The sequence below is a fragment of the Carassius gibelio genome, chromosome A5 (assembly GCF_023724105.1).
Source record: "Carassius gibelio isolate Cgi1373 ecotype wild population from Czech Republic chromosome A5, carGib1.2-hapl.c, whole genome shotgun sequence".
Classification (NCBI taxonomy): domain Eukaryota; kingdom Metazoa; phylum Chordata; class Actinopteri; order Cypriniformes; family Cyprinidae; genus Carassius; species Carassius gibelio.
Window position 1 is genome coordinate 10,299,451 of NC_068375.1, and position 22,294 is coordinate 10,321,744.

General features: G+C 38.0%; 1 pseudogene; it reads right to left on the bottom strand.

Moving 5' to 3' along the window:
• Nucleotides 1–2,548: 2,548 nt before the first annotated feature.
• LOC127988267 (ATP-dependent RNA helicase DDX54-like) lies at nucleotides 2,549–19,755 on the bottom strand (annotated as a pseudogene).
• Between the last annotated feature and the right edge of the window lie 2,539 nt (nucleotides 19,756–22,294).

A 22,294-nucleotide genomic window follows, 5' to 3' on the forward strand; every position in this document is an offset into this window, starting at 1 on the left:
GGGACTCGAGACCGGTGGTGGGGCGCAGGTGTCACTGATTTCCCAATCATTCTGCTGGCCTCCCTCCTTGTTCCCTCGTCTCTCGGCCCGCCCCACTTGCCACAGTAATATAAATCACTATGTTGCTTAGTTAATCTGAGATAAAAACAATGACCAAAAACCATTCAATGAAAAAAGTCGGTCTGGCTAGATACCATTTTTCAGAACCAATCCTGATCTGATACCAGAAATTCTGAGTATCGGCTGATACAGAGCCGATACCAGGACATCATATTTATTTTTTAAAATCAGTGTAGAATTTCTATACCTCAATATGTTGACCTGTTCATCACTCTTTAAAGAAAAACAACAAATTAATACATATATATTCATAATCTATATATGACAACAACAACAAAAAAATAAAAAAATAAACTAGGTTAGTGGATAATTCTGTAGCAAAAGTTACTCTAGAATAAATCATAAAATTTAGTGGGGAAAAAAAACAAAAAAAAAACAGTGGGGAACAAATAAAATTGAGTAAGTGTAGGGCTAAATATGGTAAAATGTTAAACATTGCTTTGTCTATTGTTGTAAAATGCATTCATGAAAAACAAATTAGGAACACTGTATCATCTTAAGAGAGTTGCATTGTCTTGACTGTCTGTCAGAGAACTTGAATTTAACCTTTAAAGTATGCACCAATCTATTTAGGTATGGCTATTTCCAAAAATGAACAGGACAGCATGTCACTAAATTTTAATCCTGTGATCAAAAAGTAAAGAGCAGGGTTAATATTTGGTTACCGATTTGTCTTAGGTTGTGCTCTGCTGGCTAAAGTATGAAGGTATTTCTAGGCTTACCTATGTTGCTTCCTCAATTCATTCAGTAAAATAAATAAGATAAATTATCAAACAATGTTACATTTTTTGTGGAAAAACAGTGTGCATTATATTAGAAAATCTGATGTAGTTAAATCATATAACAATTGTGATTATTTAGATTTTTCTATCTTAAATAACTGTTTTTGACAAACTTGGTGGTCTCTCATTTTTGTTAATTTGTGATTACAAAATGTAAAATCTGCCTGTTAAATTGTCAGCTTTTCACAGGCAAGTACTTTTGGCTTGGAGGTTAATTTACAAGCAATTTTTTTTCTCCACATCAGCATTATATCTGGAATAGTTGTATTATTCTGTATAAACATAAGAGTATATTTATGAAAACAAAGGATTCTTTTGGTAGGGCAGTTGTTGAATTCTCTTGGGTATTTAAAGGTACAGGTTGTACTGTAGGACCTGCCACGAGAGGGGGCACTACCAAAACAATAACAATCTCGTGTTTTGATGACGCTAAGAAGGAGCGTGGAATGATGGGATTTGTTGTCTTCTACCCAACCGCTGATGGCCATTAATCAAATGGAAAGATAAATCATGGATTTAACGCGAGTTCAACGATTTGCACAAGTAGATTACATACAAAGTCAATGCAAAGACGTGATCAGACTATGGATCAAACGCGTCCTCCCGCGGGTCTAGAGACGCAGTTCCCTGCGTTTGGCAGGTATACCCCATAATACTAATCTTGTTGATCGTTATAATAGCATACATTTTCTGTAACGATACGAATCAAAACAACTCACCTGTCGAGTAAAAGAAAAGTGAGATCGGCATCTCTTTCTAGTTGAAGTTTGTTGCAAAGCTACTTGCGCATTTGCCCTCGACACTGTTGTCATGTGGTTTCTACGTCAGTAAAGGCAGTAACAAAGGGATACTAATGTCATTGACAGGCGACTGCACTCCCCCGGGTCACTGTTTAGAAAGGGAATTTTCTCATGATTTACAAGTAGTTGAAAACATTAGCGATATTGTTAGTAATCAGCTGGACAAAATATATAACACTAGTCTAGTGGTTTTTGGATATTTTACTTCAAATATCTTACAAATTGTACATTTAATGACTTATGATGAATTTCTCGGGTGTCGCTGTTGGACAGTGTTTTCTCTACTTCCTGTTGGCCTTCTGTAGCTAATCGTAGCTCTTTGTAGCTGTTTTTATTTTTTTTCTCTATAATCTTTATCTATCACTCTCTGTTTTTAAAGTGATAAAATTAACTCAATTCACACCATATTTCTGATATTATCGAACAATCTTATCAGATTAATTTTGTTGGTTCACTTTTATTTTATATGCGTGAGTGCAGTACACCTGCAAAGCGTTAGCGTTTGCATTCGAACCTATCGCTGTTTTCTTTTCTCCTCCCCTCTCTCTCGCTCTAGTTTTTCACAAGTTAATCAAACTGTGGTAAGAATATTTCATCAAGCACGGTGAGTGATGGCTTCTCCTGCTATCGTTATTTGCACCTCTTGCCACATGTACAGTTTATCTATCTCTGTCGCTGATGAGGGATTCACATGTGATAAATGCAGGGAAACAGTTAGGCTGACAGAGAAGATTTCAGAATTAGAGACACGCATCCAAACTTTAATTGAGGACAGTAAGAATGTTAGGGCTCTAGATATGGCCTTGGATGCGTCTACCTCAGGGATTCCTGTGCATTGTCCGGTTCCAGCAACAGAGCCCCTGCAGCAGGGCAACTGGGTGACGGTGAGGCAGCGTAGTCGTGGGTCAAAACACCGCTCTTCTGTTCCGATCAAAACATTAAACAGGTTCTCCCCACTCAGTGATGCACCCACTGAGAAACCTGATGAAAGTGCTCTAGTTATTGGTGATTATATTGTATGGAACGTGAATATAGAGACACCAGCCACCATAGTCAAACGTTTACCGGGAGCCAGAGCGCCTGACATCTTGGCAAATTTAAAAGTGTTGGCTAATGCTAAACATAAATACAGTAAGAATGTTATTCATGCCGGCGCTAATAATGTTCGACTTCGCCAGTCGGAGATCACTAAAAATAACATTAAAGAGGTGTGTGAACTTGCAAGCACGATGTGAGACACTGTAATATGCTCTGGTCCCCTCCCTGCTTACCGTGGTGACGAGATGCATAGACAATTGGACAAGCTTTTGGGTCTTTCTTCATCCCTCCTGGGATAAGTGCTGCTCTTATCTCTAGAAATATGGCACATAGTCTAAGAGTTTGTTCTTGATTAACTGAGGCTCAAGTCAGGAAGCAGACAGACTGGCTAAACAGAACGTCTGCTAGCTGCATCACTCCATAGAAATTAGTTAATTCTCAGCACATAGAGACTCTTTCACCTAGATATCACACTATAGTCAATTCAAGTCAAGTCAACTTTATTTATATAGCACTTTACACAAAATACATTGCGTCAAAGCAACTGAACAACATTCATTAGGAAAAAAATGTGTCAATAATGCAAAATGACATTGTAGAGACTGTGTATTTTACCTGAACTACAAAAAATGTCCAAACCAATTTAAGAATAACAATTTAATTGAGGTTCAACAAATAAAAAACAGATGCAATACGGATTAAAAAAAGTGATAAAGCTTGGCTTATTGAATATCAGGTCCCTTTCTACGAAAACATTTTTTTGTAAATATTATGATCACTGATCATAACCTAAATGTGCTCTGTTTGACAGAAACCTGGCTAAAACCTGATGATTACATTATTTTAAATAAGTCCACCCCCCGAGATTACTGTTATAAACATGAGCTGTGTCCAAAAGGTAAAGGGGGAGGTTTTGCTTTATTTTATAACAATGTTTACAGGAGTTCTCAGAGGGCAGGCTTCAAGTATAACTCGTTTGAAGTAATGGTGCTTCATATAACATTATACAGAGAAACAACTACTGTATACAGGCCACCAGGGCACCATACGGACTTTATTAAAGAGTTTGCTGATTTTCTATCCGAGTTGGTGCTGGCTGCAGATAAAGTTTTAAATTATTGGTAATTTTAATATCCATGTTGATAATGAAAAAGATGCACTGCGATCACTGGTCTATATATGACTGGATTGTTCATCGCGTTCTAAACTGCCAACAGGCAGTGAAGCCACTGGAAATGTTAAATCCGCCATTTTACTAATCCCTACCAACAGAGAGCACCATTGACTCACATTCAAACTCTTTAACAGAGGTGTGGGAGGGCATAAGGGCAATAACGGATAACAAGAAGAACACATCTCCCTCAGCGGAGATTTGTGCCATCTTGACTGAGGATTTAAATCTCTTCTATACTCGTTTCGACATAGACAACAATGAACCGATACAATCTTTGATGCCCTCCAGTGACACTGCCCCAGTCCTGAACACGCATGAGGTGAGAACCTGTCTGCACAACATCAACCCCAGGAAAGCGGCTGGCCCGGACGTGTGCTCAGTCCATTATTCTATGCGCTTTTTACTCATGACTGCCTAGCCTTCTTGTCATCTAATCTCATTGTTAAATTTGCGGATACTACAGTGTTAGGGCTTATCACCAATAATTTTGAGATGCCATACAGGAAGGAAGTTGAACATCTGGCAACATGGTGTAAAGAGCATAACCTAGTCCTTGACACCAAAAAGACCAAGGAAGTGATTGTGGATTTTAGGAAAAAAGGACAACTTATTCACACTGCACTTCTCATTGAAAGTGAGGAGGCAAGTTACTAGCTTTAAGTTAATGCGTCGAACAACGCTTTGGGGAACGCGCTTAGCGTGAGCGACTGTGAATATCGTGTGTAATCAGTCCAATGGAAGAGCGTGACGTCACAGGCGGGGTGACGTAAGTGACCAGCAAGCTATAAAAGCATGTGCCGTGCAGCTGGTGTCAGCTTCGAGTACCAGCAAGAGCCGGCAGGGGTGTTGGGGGTATGGCTCCGAGACGCAGAGTCTCGTTCCATCGAGGAACTAGGGTTACATACGTAACCTAGAGACGTTCCTCTTCAGGAACTTGAGCTGCGTCGAACAAAGCTTTGGGGAACGAGTATCAATGCCACCAGACTACCAAACCCCTGCCTAGTGTGTATCCGAAGAGCACAGCTTAGGACGAGAGGACAGAAGAGCCTGGAGTGACTGGCATGTCTAGGCCATAGAATTTAACAAACGTAGAAGGCATGGACCACCCCGCAGTGTTGCAGATGTCCAGCATGGATACACCTGCTAGGAAGGGCTTGGAGGCCACCCTCGAGTAGAGTAAGCCTTGGCTCCCGACAGCGGGGGACAACCAGAGGACTCATAGGTGGCGTTGATAGCGTCGACTATCCAATGACTAATAGTCTGCTTAGAAGCAGGAGAACCCCTCTGGGGGTACTGTAGCATACAAACAATTTGTCAGTTTTTCTCCACAGGGCAGCTCTGTGGACGTATGTGTCCAGCACTTGAACTGGACACATACAATTTAGCTTCGCTTGGTCGGGCTCCCGAAAGGGAGGAGGACAGAAGGCCTGCAGCATTACAGGTTGTGGTGTAACAGAGGAAACCTTAGGAATGTATCCCGCTCGAGGGTATATGAACACTTTGGTCATGCCAGGTCAAACTCAAGATAAGTGGGGGCCACAGAGAGGGCCTGAAGATTTCATACTCTCCACAGAGAGGTGATAGCCAACAGAAAGGAGGTTTTAAGTGTAAGATGTCTGTCTGAAATATCTTGAATGGGTTCAAACGGGGGTTTGCACATCGCCTCTTACACCACAACCAAGTCCCACGGGGGAATACGGGACCGTACTGGAGGTCTCAGCCTCAGCGCACAACAGAGGAAACGTGTAACTAGGGGGTGTCTTCCCAAAGACTGGCCATCGAGAAGGGCATGGTAGCCCACAATGGCCGCCACGTAAACCTTCAGCGTGAAGTGGGTCAACCCTGCAGAGAGCCTGGCCTGTAGGAACTACAGAACTGTACCAACTGGGCAGTTTGCTGGGTCTAGCTGGTGGTCTCTGCACCATGAGGTGGCCTGCAACTTCTCCCGGTGCTTCGACTTTATTCTTGAAATATTACGACTTTAATCTCGTAATCTTAGAATTTTATTTGATTTTTCAATGTGGCACTAAAACGCCGTCGTACTTATCAACCTTAATAGATTGACATATTCTATCTCATTATTTTGACAGTTAAAAGTTTTCAGCGGTGTTTTGTTTGAGTGGGAGGGGTTTTGTGAGGGTTTGTACAATTTGGCAACACTGTGTGCAACACTCAATTGTTGTTTACGGATAACATAGGAATAAATGAGAAGTGCCAGAAGCGGAATCCCACCTGTCGCAAAAAATCAGCGAAAATTTTTTTCGTGGTAAACTCTGAAAAATGTTAAATCCAAAAGAATTGTTTAATGTAAAACATGTTGATCGATTCATTCAATTATAAAGCCTTTCCTCTAAAAAGCTGTTTATTTAGCATAGTGAAGCCAAGTAGTAAGCATTTAAAAAAAAAAAAAAGTGAACTATCGAAATCCAGTTAAATGAACATAATTAGGTAGTAAAACCAAAGTGTTGCCGTCCATAAATTAACGTGTGTTTTGTAAAATGTTTCCAACTGTCACTTAATTAGATGCACCACAATTAATAAATAGTGTTGTGTGTTACATATTACTGAACATAATTTTAGAAATTTTGTGCAAATTATTGATATAAAAGTTAATGTGTAAATAAATTTCTGTAAAAATAATGGCCTTCACTCCTGGATTGAAATCTCACTTAAGATGGTCAAAGACCTTGTGAAGTCTACAGCAAAGGGCACTTACAGTTGACTAGATCATAAATTCATTTTAACTACTTTTCCAACATGAATCCTATGAGATGAGTTTGTTTATGTCCCCAGGCACAGCTCCACAAAACAATCATAAACTAATGAATTAGGCTTTCGTACCTATATAGGTTTTGTGAAACCCTTCATGCATGACGTGAACCTAGATACAACTTTACACAGACAAGGTAAACATTTTTATCACTATAGGCTGATGTAAACAAGAATGAAAAGTTGTGTGGCTGCGCTGATAAGACTTTGTATTCACCGGGCCCATTAACATCCATTGTAAGTGTCTTACTGTAACTGTCATGGTTTTTGCAGTTATTAAATAAAAATAAATACATTTAAATTGCTAACTTATTTTCTGTGGTAATGGACATTCGACCACAAGTTCCTCAACTGCTGTCAACAGAGCTTCAGGTGAACCCAAAATATCCCTTTAAATCAACTCAGTAATATGTAAATGTAAAAGAGTTCAAGTCTCTTCAAGTCGAAAGCCTGTGTTGGGGAGGTGGGATAGTTTGTAATGACTCCTCAATTGGGTCTTAAAGTTTCTTCCTCATCTTTCCTTTCTTGTTGCTGCCATGACCAAAGCCAGATTTCATCACTTCCTGTAGGCGCTGTCTTCCTTTGGCATGGACCTTCTTCATCCCCCCACTCTGCAGAAACTGCTGTTTGACTTTCCATTTGTGCTGCTTGAGAATCTGCTCGTGGTTTTTCAGCTCGGATTGCACACGTGAGCAGCTCCGTTGCTGGGCCGACTGCGATTGACCTCTGCCTATACGACCTGAGGAAACCACAACAAACACACAAACCACTGAAAAAGATAGAAGCTTTGACATGTAATGAAATTATTTCACACATGAAGTGGAAATAGAGACCTACAGCAGCGCTGAATGAGTTGACATCACATCCTTCTATTCTTACCTCCAAAGCTCCTCCCTCTGATTGCTACTCCAGTTTCTCCATCCGAGTCTGACGCTTGGTTATCAGTCTTATACCGCTTCTTCCATTCTTCATAACTAGACCAAAGTCAAGAAACTCAACTGACAAGCAATTATCAGCTTCAAACCTTTACTGGTCCACCTGACATCAACACTGAGTTTATTAATGTTCCCGTTTTTAAGACCTGTTCACAACAAATAAAAGTTTGATGAGATCAACTTTCATGAATGAATGGCTGTTAACATTTCACAAACATTGGCAAGCAATCAATGTGACAGAAAACTGGCCAACCAATAGGATTTGGGCTTTGTTCAGCTCCTCAGAACCTCTGCAGTTACATAAAAATGCAAGCTTTTTTAGGAAAAATAGCAACTGGTGTTAGAAGGTGAATTTACTTTTTCAGAGCTGCCAACCTTGGTTAAATATTTTCTAAAGGTTAGCCAGTCTGCACTTTCACACACACCTTTAACAACGGTCTTTGGATCGATTTGGTTCTGATGGCTTGGAACATCAGATTATTTTTTTGTAACTTGCAATTTAAAATGCTATAAAAAACATTTTTGAACGTCCAGTACAGTTCTGTACACTGTAGAAAAGCATGCATGAGGGCAAGAAAATCCACATATGCAACCCTAATATGGACACAGGCATCCAGCTATTGGTTTAATTGAAAAAAGAAAAAAAGTGTATAAAAATGCTTTGAATGATGAAACAAGAACACAATTAGCACTCGACGGTGGCAACATATAGTTTATCTGTGTTCTTTAAGCAATCTTGGGTATTTTCATTATAATTATTTATATTAATATTCCATTGCTAATCGGCATAGCCTTTTTTACAGCATGAAATATATTTTCTGCTTCATTCTGTGATAAGAAGCCACATCAGGTCAGAAAATTAAGTTATTTAAAACACTCGACTGATATTGCAGAGTAAAAACATGTTATAATGTTCTCTTTTGTTGGATGACAAGTTTAGAAACACTTCTAATTGCAAGAAGGGAAGATGTTTGGCACGTATTGTTTTTTTTTTTTTACTGTATCCATACTCAAAAACTTAATCTAGATATTAAAAAAAGAATAATATATCATACAAGATTCATGGCAGTTATTTTGTTTTTTGGGGGGGAGGGGGTACAATGGTGTTTCGTGTATTCAGAGTTGTTAAAGAGATGGATCCTCATGCTAAACATGCCCAAAGTTGTAAAAAATAGTTTAGAAGAATGACTGAGAATTTCTGTGCCGAAAATCTTACATCTGGGTAGGTACAAGTTTCGGTAGTTTTTTTTTCGATCGTGGATCTAATGACGTAGACGAGATCAGTCCTTATATGAGCATTTCTCCCGGAAAAGCGCGCCCGCGCACACATTGACCAGAGGAGAGCAAGACCGCGCACATCAACGAGCTTCAAAATCGTCGGCAGCGAATTTGTTCGAAAATGCCTCCAAATAAGTGGATATTTGGATGTGAGGGAAAGTTTACAGTGTTCAGCTTCCCCAAGAACCCAGCGTTACATGAACAGTGGATGCAGTTTGTTTTTCCAGGGCAGGAACGGAGTGTATCAAGTGCGTTTGTGTGTTCTGGTCATTTGAGTGATGAATGTTTTATAAACAAGGCCCAAGTTGATGCTGGATTTTCACATCGTTTGCTATTAAAACATGGAGTGGTCCCAGTGATAAAAGACCCCATTCATGTAAGTACAACTGCATCAGATGTCAGTCTTTTGTTGGAAATCAGCACATAAGTGAATATATGTTAAATGGAAACAACACGAAACATCAGTATTATAGCTTCGTTCAAGACACACCTCCAGGAGCTCGTTTTTTTCCGGAAAGAATCGGAAAGCTGTATTTTTTAATATAGGGGATGGGAGCGTTGTCCCACAGCTGCAGCTTTCTCTCATTTTGGGGGTGTTTTGTGTAGTTGGTGCGAGTCCATGCTGAACATAAATACAAACTGAAAAACCTGTGAAATCCAAGTTGGAAAGGTTCACCATCTGTATTTATTTTATTGCTTTACAATTGTTTGGTTTTCTTTAGGAATCCTGTGAGCACTTTATTTTTTGTTCAGATCAAAATGTTATGACCTTTTATGTAAAAATTGTAAACTTAAATTGTGGACCTTCAAAACAGGGTCTAAAAATATATATGGTCTTTTTATAAAATACATTTTATACATATTATACATTTAACTAAAGGATCCTACAAGCACTTAAATTTTTCCCATTTTACTCATACTGCACAAAAAGTTTTTCAATAATGTTTAATGTTACAGGGACTGATTATTCCAAATGCAGAACCCACCGTGTTCTGGTTAAACCATTTTTATTTATTTATTTATTGCTAAGGTTTGCATATGGTGGTGTGTTCTTAATGACAGCTTTCCTTACAATAGCCTTTATATTCCTAAAATAAGAAATATCCCAATATATCGCCTTGCTTACAGTAACGCAATGTATCGCAACATATCGTATCACTACCCCTGTATCGTGATACGTATCGTATGATCAGATTCTTGGCAATACACAACCCTACAAGACATGTTTACACTTGGCAACATCAAGTGACTTCTAGTCTGGATAGCCGATCAGATCTCTTTTTCCCACACAATATTTAAATAAGTCTTCTGACAGTTCAGAAGAGAGGGTGTGGTGTTTTGCATGACGTCGACCTGCGGATACAACAACGATGTTTGGATTCTGTTTACATTACACTGAGATCCGATCACAATGCAACCCTTACTTCCTCTTGACCAGGACACGCTGATCAGATAACTCTCCTATAGGGCTGTCATTATAACAAAATTGCTGGCGATAACTTGTCCGAGAAATTATCGCGATAAACGATAATATTGTCGTTCTAAGACCAGTTTCAACTAATATAATGATAATGGCATTATAATGCAGGTACACCTTTTCAAAGATCAATAAACTTTTATTTTATGGCAGATTCAGAGCAAGAAATACCAACATGTTGAATTTGTGTGGCTTAAAATAAAAAAAAAGAAAGGGCAATGAAGTTACTTGTAAAATATGCTACGTGGTATTAAAATAAAGCAGTAGTGCAAGTACAATGCTGTATCACTGGAGACGCAAACATCCACAAGCAAATGAAAGGCACTTCCCAAAGCTGGTTACTCTAGCGAGATGTTATCTCTTTATTCCAGGGACATGCATCGGAGAGGGTGTTTTCTGCCCCGGGCTGTCCACAGGCTGCACTCAAGACTAACCCCACATCGTGACGTTACATTTTTTTAAATAAAAATTGAAAAAAGAAATTATCGCAGCCGAAAAAATTATCAAGCTCATTTTTTAAAAATTGTGCGATTAATTGATTTATCGACTATTGCGACAGGCCTACTCTTCGATCAGAAGCACGTTTACACTTCTTTTCATTGTGTATGTGGCCAACATCCGGATACAGGTCGCATGTTAATGCCAACTGTAAATGCAGCCTATGAGACACTTTTCACCCTCCACCCTCCTTTGCACCGCATACGTGTACAGTGTAAATTGTCTAAGCATTAATGGTAGGGGAAAACCGGTTATACTGGAGAGTGGCCACATATGAAGTGTTTCTCGGAGGTTACAGTACCATCTTTTTCAGACTATAAGTCGCACCTGAGTATAAGTCGCATCAGTCCAAAAATACGTCATGACAAAGAAAAAAACGTAATAAGTGGCACCGGACTGTAAGTCGCATTTATTTAGAACCAAGAACCAAGAGAAAACATTACCGTCTACAGCCGCTTTAGACGGTAATGTTTTCTCTTGGTTCATTTCTCCTGGTTCATGTTAAATAAATAAGTCGCACCTGACTATAAGTCACAGGACCAGCCAAACTATTAAAAAAAGTCTGACTTATAGTCCGGAAAATACGGTATATTGAAGAATGATAATATTACTTTTTACATATGCCATGTGACCTGTTAATGCAAAAAAAAAAAAAAAAAAATTGCAATTGGAGTTTTGCTAATTATTCCTTTTTCGCATTGCCTTGAAAACCACCTAATGTGAGAACAAAAATGTTACGATATATGGCTGTTTTTGCAAAACTGCGTGAATTTTTAATTTGCCATTTCAATTTGCGCAACATGAGGTGTAATTGAAATGCACATTTGACTTTAAAGGTGCAGTGCAGTAAATTAACATGAGTTTTTGTAAAGCTGCTTTCTGAATCAATGTTATAAAAAGTGCTATATAAAGAAAACTGACAATTCATGAAGGATACAAGCTCTTCTTTTTGCCACTGACCACCTGTCCACTTTCTGTTTTGATTTACTTGTTTTTGTCCTCTTTGCCCATGTCACGGAAGAAGCGTTTCCGCTTGCGATCCCTGCGGTGAACAAGTTTAATATGACCATAAGCAAATATACGGTCAGTACTGAATATGTAATAATAGAAGGTGCTGCTCACCATTTCATCAGGTTCTTGTGCTGGCTTAAAGTGATGCTCTCATCTCCCATCAGGACCAGAACCGCAGAAGAGGCCTGCTGCTCGAAAGATCCGCCAAAACCGAGCCCTCTGTCTGCTTCATTATATTGCTTTTCTCTTTTCCCTCCAACCACCTCTGAGAACACAGTCTGGAGAGCATATGGACACAAAATAGATATTGCAATATTAATATATATATATATTTTTTAAGTTTTTAATCCTGATTTTGACAATATTTCCTTAAACCCACATATACTTTACATTTATAAATGCATTTCAGTATTTATGACGTCTCTAGAACAGACTTAATGCAAAAAAAGTTTGAATGTAATGTTTGTAGAACAGAAATAACGCAACAAATCAATAAGTAGTGCAGTGACTCTAGAACTAGACTTGTGCCGGTATTCGGTATTGCGATATATCATGGTAATGAATATGCACAATATTGTTATCGTGGACACTTCTAAACACTAATAATTATATAATAATTATATATTACAAATTATTCAGAATTTGGAATGCATTTTAAGAATACTATTCTTACTATTCTTACTATGAATAATTATATATTACAAATTATTCAGAATTTGGAATGCATTTTAAGAATACTATTCCCATCAACTGGTCAAAATGCACAACACCGCAGTATGCTGCTTGAAAGAATCTGTGTGCTCTGATGTAAACAAGCACATAAGAGAAGCAAATGAGGGAACACATGAGAGACGCGCTGAATGAAAGCACATTCACTCTCTGGCAGCAGATGGCGCTAAACTGCACAAAATTACCCTTGAAACACCACAAATAAACCAGCTGCCCTACTTTCTAAAACATATTTAATTATTTTAAATAGCCAGTCAGATTTGTGTATTTGCTATGATGTTCATCACAGTGCCAAATACTTAAGTATTAAGTCTTAATAGGCTATTTTAATCTGGACTACAACATGACATAGAAATAGTTTGAAAGTGTTTAGATTTTTTTATTGTTAATTTAAATGTTAAATTAGGGCTTCATTTTTAACATTAGTTAATTCATTAGTTAATATAAACTAATATAACGAAAAATTCTTCTGAACATTCATTCATCTTAGGTATTCCAACATGAACTAAAACTTTTATTTTTAAACAAAGATTAATAACTTCTGTAGCTGTTGCACAAGGAGAAACAGATAAAAACCAGGGGTGAATGATGAATCACTGAGGAGCTACTAAAGCATCCAGTCCAGTTTGCAATCAGCACGTGAAGACACAGTAAAGCTAATTTTCCAGAACATTTTGCACCTCTTTGAGATACTCCACATGTTTGGTGGCTACAAACACCATGGTCTGTTCTTGCGGCTTCACCACTTTTCTCAGCAGAAAAAATTATAGCGGATGAAGAAAGGGGGAAAAAATATGGATGCTATTAATTAATTAATACTATTCAAATGATAAAATAATAATAATAATAATAATATATATATATATATACACACACACACACACTTTTGTTCCTCAAGGATGCATTAAATTAATCAGAATTGACAGGACGGACATTTATAATGTTACTAAAAATTTCAATTTCAACAAAATGCTGTTCTTCTGAACTCTCTATTCAACAAAGAATCCTTAAAAAAATGTAACATGGTTTCCACCATGTTTTTCAACAATGATTACAATTAGCATTGTTTCTTGAGCAACAGATCAGCATATTAAAATTAATTCTGAAGGATCTTGTGATGCTGAGCTTTAAATCACAGCAATAAATTACATTTGAAAGTAACGTGACATACAGCCAAGTATAGTGACCCATACTCGCAATTTGTGCTCTGCATTTAACCCATCCAAAGTGCACACACACACATACACTGTGAATACACACACACACACACTGTGAACACACACCCGGAGCAGTGGGCAGCCATTTATGCTGTGGCGCCCGGGGTTCAGTGCCTTGCTCAAGGGCACCTAAGTCGTGGTATTGAGGGTGGAGAGAGAACTGTACATGCACCCCCCCCACCCACCCACAATTCCTGCCGATTGCGAGTCCGACTCTCCAACCATTAGGCCTTTAATGACTTCCCGTTACATTTGACAATATATTCACAAAGAAAACAGCTATTTGCAACTGTATTAATATTTCACTGTTATATTTTGATTAAATGAATGCAGCCTTGAGGAGCATCAGAGTATTCTTGCAAAAACTAAATTTAATAGGATGACCACTCATCCTGTTTCTCTGGGCAGGATTTCTAAATTGCTTAATATGTCTGGGGCTTCCTATTGCCTGTCTCTCTACAGTCTTCATACATTGTATGTATTTGCATTGCTTTAACCATTCTCTGTAGATCCCACCTTCTCGCACACCACAATCGGTCAATTATGCACAATGACTGCATGCTATTGGTCAAAATGCTTTTCAGTCATTACCACCAGTAAGTATGAAAACAATAGGAAATCAAAGCAAAGCTGAAGCTGCTCTGCAAAACCCATTTCAAACAGCCCGGAAAAGCAGAAATGTCTCATTAGGGCAGCGTAGTGAACACATATAAACTGTACTTCTGAAATTAGGATTAATGAGTAAAATGCACACTTAATCTTGGATTCAGCAGATATATTTCTGGTCTCACCTGTCGGCTTCATCGAACACCACTTACTCCAAAGCCTGCAGCTTCAGGTTCATCTCCTTGATGACGTGCATCAGACGGTCAGGAATACCGATGATGCTGGAGAAATCAAGAGTATGTCACCCCAGAGGTGCAGGACTCATTCAAATCAAATCAAAACTGCAATATGGATTAGTACGACAAAAGCTGGGACTGAATTATCTGCGCTGTGTTCATTTACACGTGAGCAGCTCAGAATCCAGTGTTTCCAGCATCTCAGTTCACAGTAAATGATCCACATGAACTCAATCTGCATCTGCTCTGAGAACGAGTCGCTTTAACATACATTTGTGAATGAAACCTCTTCACAAACTTGTAATGAGAAGTGCTTAAGAAAAGAAAAGCTTTAATGGCTTCATGAGGTTTTCTGTGAAGTTCCATTGTTTAACATTTGAAGATTAAGACAGCCGTTGATACGAGTATTGTACATTTACAGTAGCAAAGTAAAAAAAAAAAAGTAATATCTCATTTTAGGTTTTACAGTGAAATATTACTTAATTTTTATACTTTCCATAAAAATAATAATAAATTAATGTTATTATTATTTTTAGGCCTGTCAAAACTATTAATTTCATTCAAAAGTTTATGTAAAGTTTGTTTACATAAATGTGTTTGTATTTATATTTAAATGTACATATAAATATACACACCTAAATGTATACATTTATCAAAAACATTCAACATTGCTGTCAATCAATAAAAAAAAAAGTCATAATCATATTTTTTCTTTAATTGCAATTAATCCCATCTAACATTCAAGTTTTTAAATATCCTTATATATTGCAATAATTTCACATTCAATCTTCAAATTGATGTAGAAACTAAATTCTAAATGAAATATAGACTAATCCTTAAAGCTAGAGAAGTGACCGATTCCCTCTTTTTTTATTTTCTTCCTTGATTTTACAGACATCACAACAGCTGGTTATTGGGTTATTTTGGCTGCTTTAAGAGCTGCTGAACATGACGTGGATCTGACACGCATCTTATTTTCTCACAACACTTTACCTTTTCTGAGCCACTTGAGGTCTTAAAGTCTCTGCTAATGTGCTGACAAGTTGAATCGGGTGTTTTAGATGAGGGAGACTGGGCTGCTCCAGGACAGTTTTGAAAACCACTGCATTTCAGAAACATGCTCTTAATGTCTGACTCATATATAACAAAAACTTACATGCACAGTTTTAAGGCAGCTTTAATTGCCTTTTTGGAAACTTTATGACTTGACTGATGACATAACTATGACATTGCATGCTCATTGCATGAAGTTATATATAGCACGTGCCATTGCGTTTGTGCTTGTAATTGAAGAGCACAGTATACTGGCTAAGAGGACAGAAATAAATAGATTTTACTGACATATGGCCTGACAACATCTCATCTGACCGCAGTTCACTGTTGTTCTGCTGAAACTCCACGTCGCCTGTGCCTTTTCCACGCTTGTTTGACTAGCGCCTAGCACTGAGGCAATGTTGGACTGTGCGTCTGAATATTTTTAACACATTACGGCCCCGATGTACTTAAAGAGAAACCGAAGAATGAACTGATGAGAAGTAATTTCAAACAGAATCCATCCAAAACAAAGTTCACTTTGGGAGTTCGAAACTGCTTACCACTAACAAATTAAACTTTCGGGAAAAGCTTGTTCTGGCTGCAAAACACCTCTGTACTACCATTAGTCTGTTACGATTAACATCATAGGAGGTGTGCGCTGAGTAGTGATGTTACGATTACCTGCGAGCCGGTTGAAAATCGATTTAAATATGTGACGATTAAAATCGGTTGAGTTGCCAAACAAAGCGTAAAACACTGGGGTAGGAGATTATATGAATGAATCTCTGAGGGGAACTGACTGGCTTTAGAAAAGTTTACATGGCATTTTCTTTTCATTTTGCCTCTGAAAAATGCATATTAAAGAAATGCTCATAAGCACAGCACAGCTCTGCTTTGTTTTTTATGTTTTTTAAAGCAGTAACCCAGGAAGCACTGTATAATTGCTGTTCATAAACGCCACCTGCTGTCAGAGAGTGAATCTACGTCTCTTTCAGCCCGTCTGCCGTTTCGTTCAGATATGCTTTATGTAGTATAGTTTCACAAAACTAAGGTCAGACCATTCTGCTTTTGCTTCAAGTTTTGAAATTATACAGTCTAACTTAGATTGAAAACTACTCATGCTGCATGTGTGCTGCATCACTGCTCAAAATAAGTATACACACCGCTCTCTTACAAACACAGTCAAACACTAACACACTCTCTCACACACACACACACACACACAGGAGAAGGTGAAGCCTCAAGGTTGAATTTACAAGTCTGGATTCTCATGAAGGGCAGCGAACTGGTCATCCATGCTGACAAACAGAAATTACACACACAGAAGGTGATATTAGTGAAACACAAGACAAACAAAAAACTTTCAGATGAATCAAGTCACCTTTATTGTTATAGCACTTTTTACAACACAGAGACAATTCAGATATAAACCTTATCGAATATGAGCGTATTGAGACTTGACTCACCTGTCTCCACTGAGAATAAGAGCGGTTTTCAGGCCTGTGAACTTCCCCAGCTGAAAGCACACACATACTCTACATGAATGAATGAACTCTCCTGCAGGTGAGCATGAGTAAAGCGGTGACAGTACAGACCTCTCTGGTGAACTTCATGGTCTGCAGGGCGAGCGCTCGGGTGGGCGTGAGGACCAGAGCCCGGGCCCCTGTCTGCGCCTCAAACATGGGGATGAGGAAGGCGGCTGTCTACCCGCTGCCCGTCCGGGCCATGGCCACCACATTCTTGCCATCCAGAATCACCAGGATAGTCTGAGACCAAGAGAGGGACAGATTCACCCTACATACGCTCATCTCAAAGGTTAGTGTGTTTCAAAAATTCTAACCGACCCTCTGATGTCACATGGACTACTTTGATGATGTTTTTCTTACCTTTCTGGACATGGACAGTATACCGTACACACAGCTTCAATTGAGGGACAGAAGGCTCTCAGACTAAATCTAAAATATCTTAAACTGTGTTCAGAAGATAAACGGAGGTCTTACTGGTTTGGAACGACACAAGGGTGAGTTATTAATTACATAATTTAGATTTTTGGGTGAACCAACCCTTTAGCACATGATTGCTCAATAACAAGTCAAAATTTGTGAAACCTACTGATTTCCGGTAAAACAGCAAAATTATTACTTGAAAAGTTTTCAAACAAAACAAATTCATTTTACTTGCTTAACTCTTACTTTCAGTTGAAAAAGTGGACAATTTTTCATAATTCTTTTGTTGTTTTTTTTGTTTGAGAAATAGGGGAAAAAGTTTAAACATATTTTACAAAAAACAATTGAGACTTCATAAATATAACTTCAGAAATAATTTCACATAACACATTTTTGACACCTTATGGTACTACATACACACACCCGGGTCCAAAATGATATAAAGACAAACTGTGCAAATTTTTTTAAAGGGTTATATCTCTTTAAAAAAGTATTCTAACAAATCAGACAAAAATTAATTATGTATATTTTAAGGTAACATTTGAAACTCTTTGTTCCCTTACAAAACAACACTATGTTTTTTAATGTTTGTCTACCAGATCAATAAACCTGAATGCGCTATGAAGGTTAAGTCTTAATATAAACTGCACTGTGTCATCTAAAGCTATATGAACACACTTAATAAATTTAATTTTACACTTTATAATTAACGTTATACATTTGTAAAGGAAACTGAATTGATTGTAAAAGGTGCATCTAACTCATAGTTCGTCAGACTAAAACTAAGAACATTTTTACAAACATCCTCTTTTAAGTTGTTTACTATACTGTGGGAAAATTTGATGGGCATGATATCATCAGCTTCATGTTTTCATATTTGTGGGACACAAACGGTCTCTGATTGATTGAACCAAAGTGAACTGAGCAAACATGTTTAATGATTGCTGTGACTCACTGTGTCCTGATCATCTTTGATTCCTGCAGCGACTTCAAACTCTTCATCGTCAGACTAAAGCTCGTGATATCTGTGTTTCGAGCTCTTCTTCCTCTTCATCAGCTTCTTCTTCCTCTGCGCCATCGTGTGGACTTCTACAAACCCGAGAGATAACGTTATAGGAATTGTGCTGTCGAAGAAACGTCGCTATTTCTATTTGAAGAAAGCAGTCGCTCCGTGAGATGAAAACACAGTAGAGGTTTGAAACACATGTCAAGACGTCACTGCCCAGTGATGACGACAGTGAGCGGGACGCTGCAGTTCACGGAGATGCCTCACGGTGGCGCCACCAACAGAGCAATAATGCAACGACCGCGTGATAATACTACTTGACATTTCAGAGAATTTGTATTTGTGGCTAAAAATATACCTTATTTAGGGCCGAGGGACGGACTTACAGTCTTAACAATGACAGCCACTAAATAAAAAACTTACATCACGTAATTTTCACAACTTTGAGAGTTTTTGTCTGCTACGAGAACGTTATTTTCGGGAAGAAGATGTTTTCGTCAGCTGAACAGTATGTTTTTATACTGTATTAAAACAGGTTTAAACTACAATATAAGCCACTGAACAGTGTATTTTTCAGTTTCGGCACTCTGGGCCAGATAGCCAATCTCAAAACAACAGTATTATTTTTCTTCATTTTCAGTAATGCAACAGTAACCTATTAATTTTCAAAAAAATAAAAAAGAAAGAAATAAAAAGAAAGAAAAAAAAATAAACATGCTTTATTAAACTTCTTAAATTATCATGAAAACATATTAAATCATGGTTCAGCTTACTTAGAATGTTGTTGCTGTTTCATGCATTCATAAGTTATTTAAATTTAGTCATTTAGCAGATGCCTTTATCCAAAGCTACTTACAAATGAGGACAATGGAAGCAAACACTGTTAAAGAGTTCTCATGCTTAACATGGCCAAAGTAAAAATCCTTATTAGATCCTTCCGGGTTCTAATAAATTCTAATCTAACGGCAGAGCCCTTGAAGTGTGTTCTTTGAAGGGTGTAGGGCATTATTGTCGCATTAGTGTTTGGAACTCTCTTGGTGAAGGGAATGACTGACCAAATGTTACCTTGACAACACTGAGCTTGCGTGCAGCTTTCATCACTCCATCCGGTGTTGCAAATACATCTTCCTTATTATTTTACTTAAATACTGTCTAATTGTGTCTTATTTACTATAAAACATTTTCATACTAAACTTGCTCACACTACTGACCTATATACATTTTTTATCACTGATGAAACATATTTTGTCTTACATTAAAATAGACAAATTTAATTAGCATACTTATGTTTGTATGTGAGGTCAAAATCAAACCCAACTTTGATTTAAAAAGCATCACAAGATCTCCTAACCTCCGTTAAGTGACCATTGTATGTTCATTGCATGTCATCGAGGCTGTCTTATTTCAGAAATGCAAGTAGGACACTCCGGATGCAACCTCCGAATGCGACCTTTCACAGGAATTCGGAGGATGCATGAGGTGTATCCTTCACTGCCACAGATCACCTACAATTCTATGCATCGACAAAAACAACCATTGTTTATTCCAAAAAAACAACAAAAAAAAAAACGGCTGTTTTGTTACACACAAGCGAAGATGTGGTGTTTAAATATAAGTATTTTCAAGTTTTTCTTTTAAGATGTATTACCTCAGTTGGTAGATGTGGTAAACAGGATTACAAGTGTTTAGTGATTTTTAAATGTTGAGAATAGTTTGCTAACAAGGCACATTACAATTATTCATGGTCAGGACATTTTATTCCCAAAGTATTCAGAAAACTTTAATAAAATGTAAACTTAAATTATACAGCAGCTGTAACAACTGCATTGTTTTAAATGTTTTAATTCTGACATAAAACCAGAACAATAACAAGAACATTTAACAATGCACAACAAAGCTTTACGCCTGAACATGTACAAAGTCATAGGGTAGTATTCTAAACATCGGTTTAAACTCTCTAAATGGATGGGTTGCAGCATGACTGATTTGAAAGAGTTACAGTTCCAAATGAAATTTCTAGATACACGTCACATAACTTGTGATGGGGAAGAAGTAGGAATAACAGGGTCACTGGTTGTCTCTGCCATTTGTGCATCATCAGCCTCACAATTCGGAAATAAACAATGGTGTCGATCAGATAATGTTACACATCAAAGTGAAGAATGACATACATGGTAGGGCATCAGTATAAATAAACAGTTTAAAATATTGACGTTTATTGCAAAGTCCAACTGCAAACCCGATTTCAAAAAAGTTGGGACACTGTACAAATTGTGAATTAAAACAAAATGCAATGATGTGGAAGTTTCAAATTTCAATATTTTATTCAGAATACAACATTGATGACATATCAAATGTTTAAACTGAGAAAATTTATCATTTTAAGGGAAAAATAAGTTGATTTAAAATTTCATGAGATCATTACATCTCAAAAAAAAGTTTGTACAAGGCCATGTTTACCACTGTGTAGCATCCTCCCTTCTTTTTAAATCACAGTCTGCAAACGTCTGGGGACTGAGAAGACAACCTGCTCAAGTTTAGGAATAGGAATGTTGATGTTGTAATTGATGCAGTATGTGTGTCATGTTCGAAAATACAAGGTCTTTTCTGAAAGAGATGACGTCTGGATGGAAGCATATGTTGTTCTAGAACTTGGATATACCTTTCAGCATTGATGGTGCCTTTCCAGATGTGTAAGCTGCCCATGTCACACGCACTCATGCAACCCCGTACCAGCAGAGATGCAGGCTTCTGAACTGAGCGCTGATAACATCCTGGGTTGTCTTTGTCCTCTTTAGTCCGGATGACATGGCGTCACAGTTTTCCAAAAAGAACTTCAAATTTTGTTTTTCTGACCACAGAAAAGTTTTCCACTTTGCCACAGTCCATTTTAAATGAGCCTTGGCCAGAGAAAATGCCTGCACTTCAGGATCATGTTTCGATATGGCTTCTTTTTTGACCAATAGAGTTTAAGCCGGCAATGGTGAATGGCACGGTGGATTGTGTTCAAGACAATGTTTTCCGGAAGTATTCCTGAGCCCATGTTGTGATTTCCATTACAGTAGCGTTCCTGTATGTGATGCAGTTCCGTCTAAGAGCCTGAAGATCACAGGCATCCAGTATGGTTTTCCGGCCTTGACCCTTACGCACAGAGATTGTTCCAGATTCTCTGAATCTTTGGATGACATTATGGACTGTAGATGATGATAACTTCAAACTCTTTGCAATTTTTCTCTGAGAAACTCCTTTCTGATATTGCTCCACTATTTTTCGCCGCAGCATTGAATTGGTGATCCTCTGCCCATCTTGACTTCTGATAGACACTGCCACTCTGAGAGGCAGTTTTTTGTTTTGTTTTCTCCCAGTTTCTCTCTCTACTCATTTACTTTCCCTAAGCAGGAGGTAAGGGCTGCCACCTGATTCAACTAATTGATGACCTGATGGGATTGCGGGAGGAGAGGAAGCCGTGAGGTTTTAAGCTGCACCATGGCTCAGCACAAGCTGTGTGTGTGTGGAGGCTGCATCGTGAGGATTCTGTTCTCAACCCAGACAGCTTTGGTGTTTGCTGGAGTTTTTGGTTAATTCCTCTATAGTGTTATTGTGTTAACACCCTTGTGCTAACTGTAGCCTGTGACAA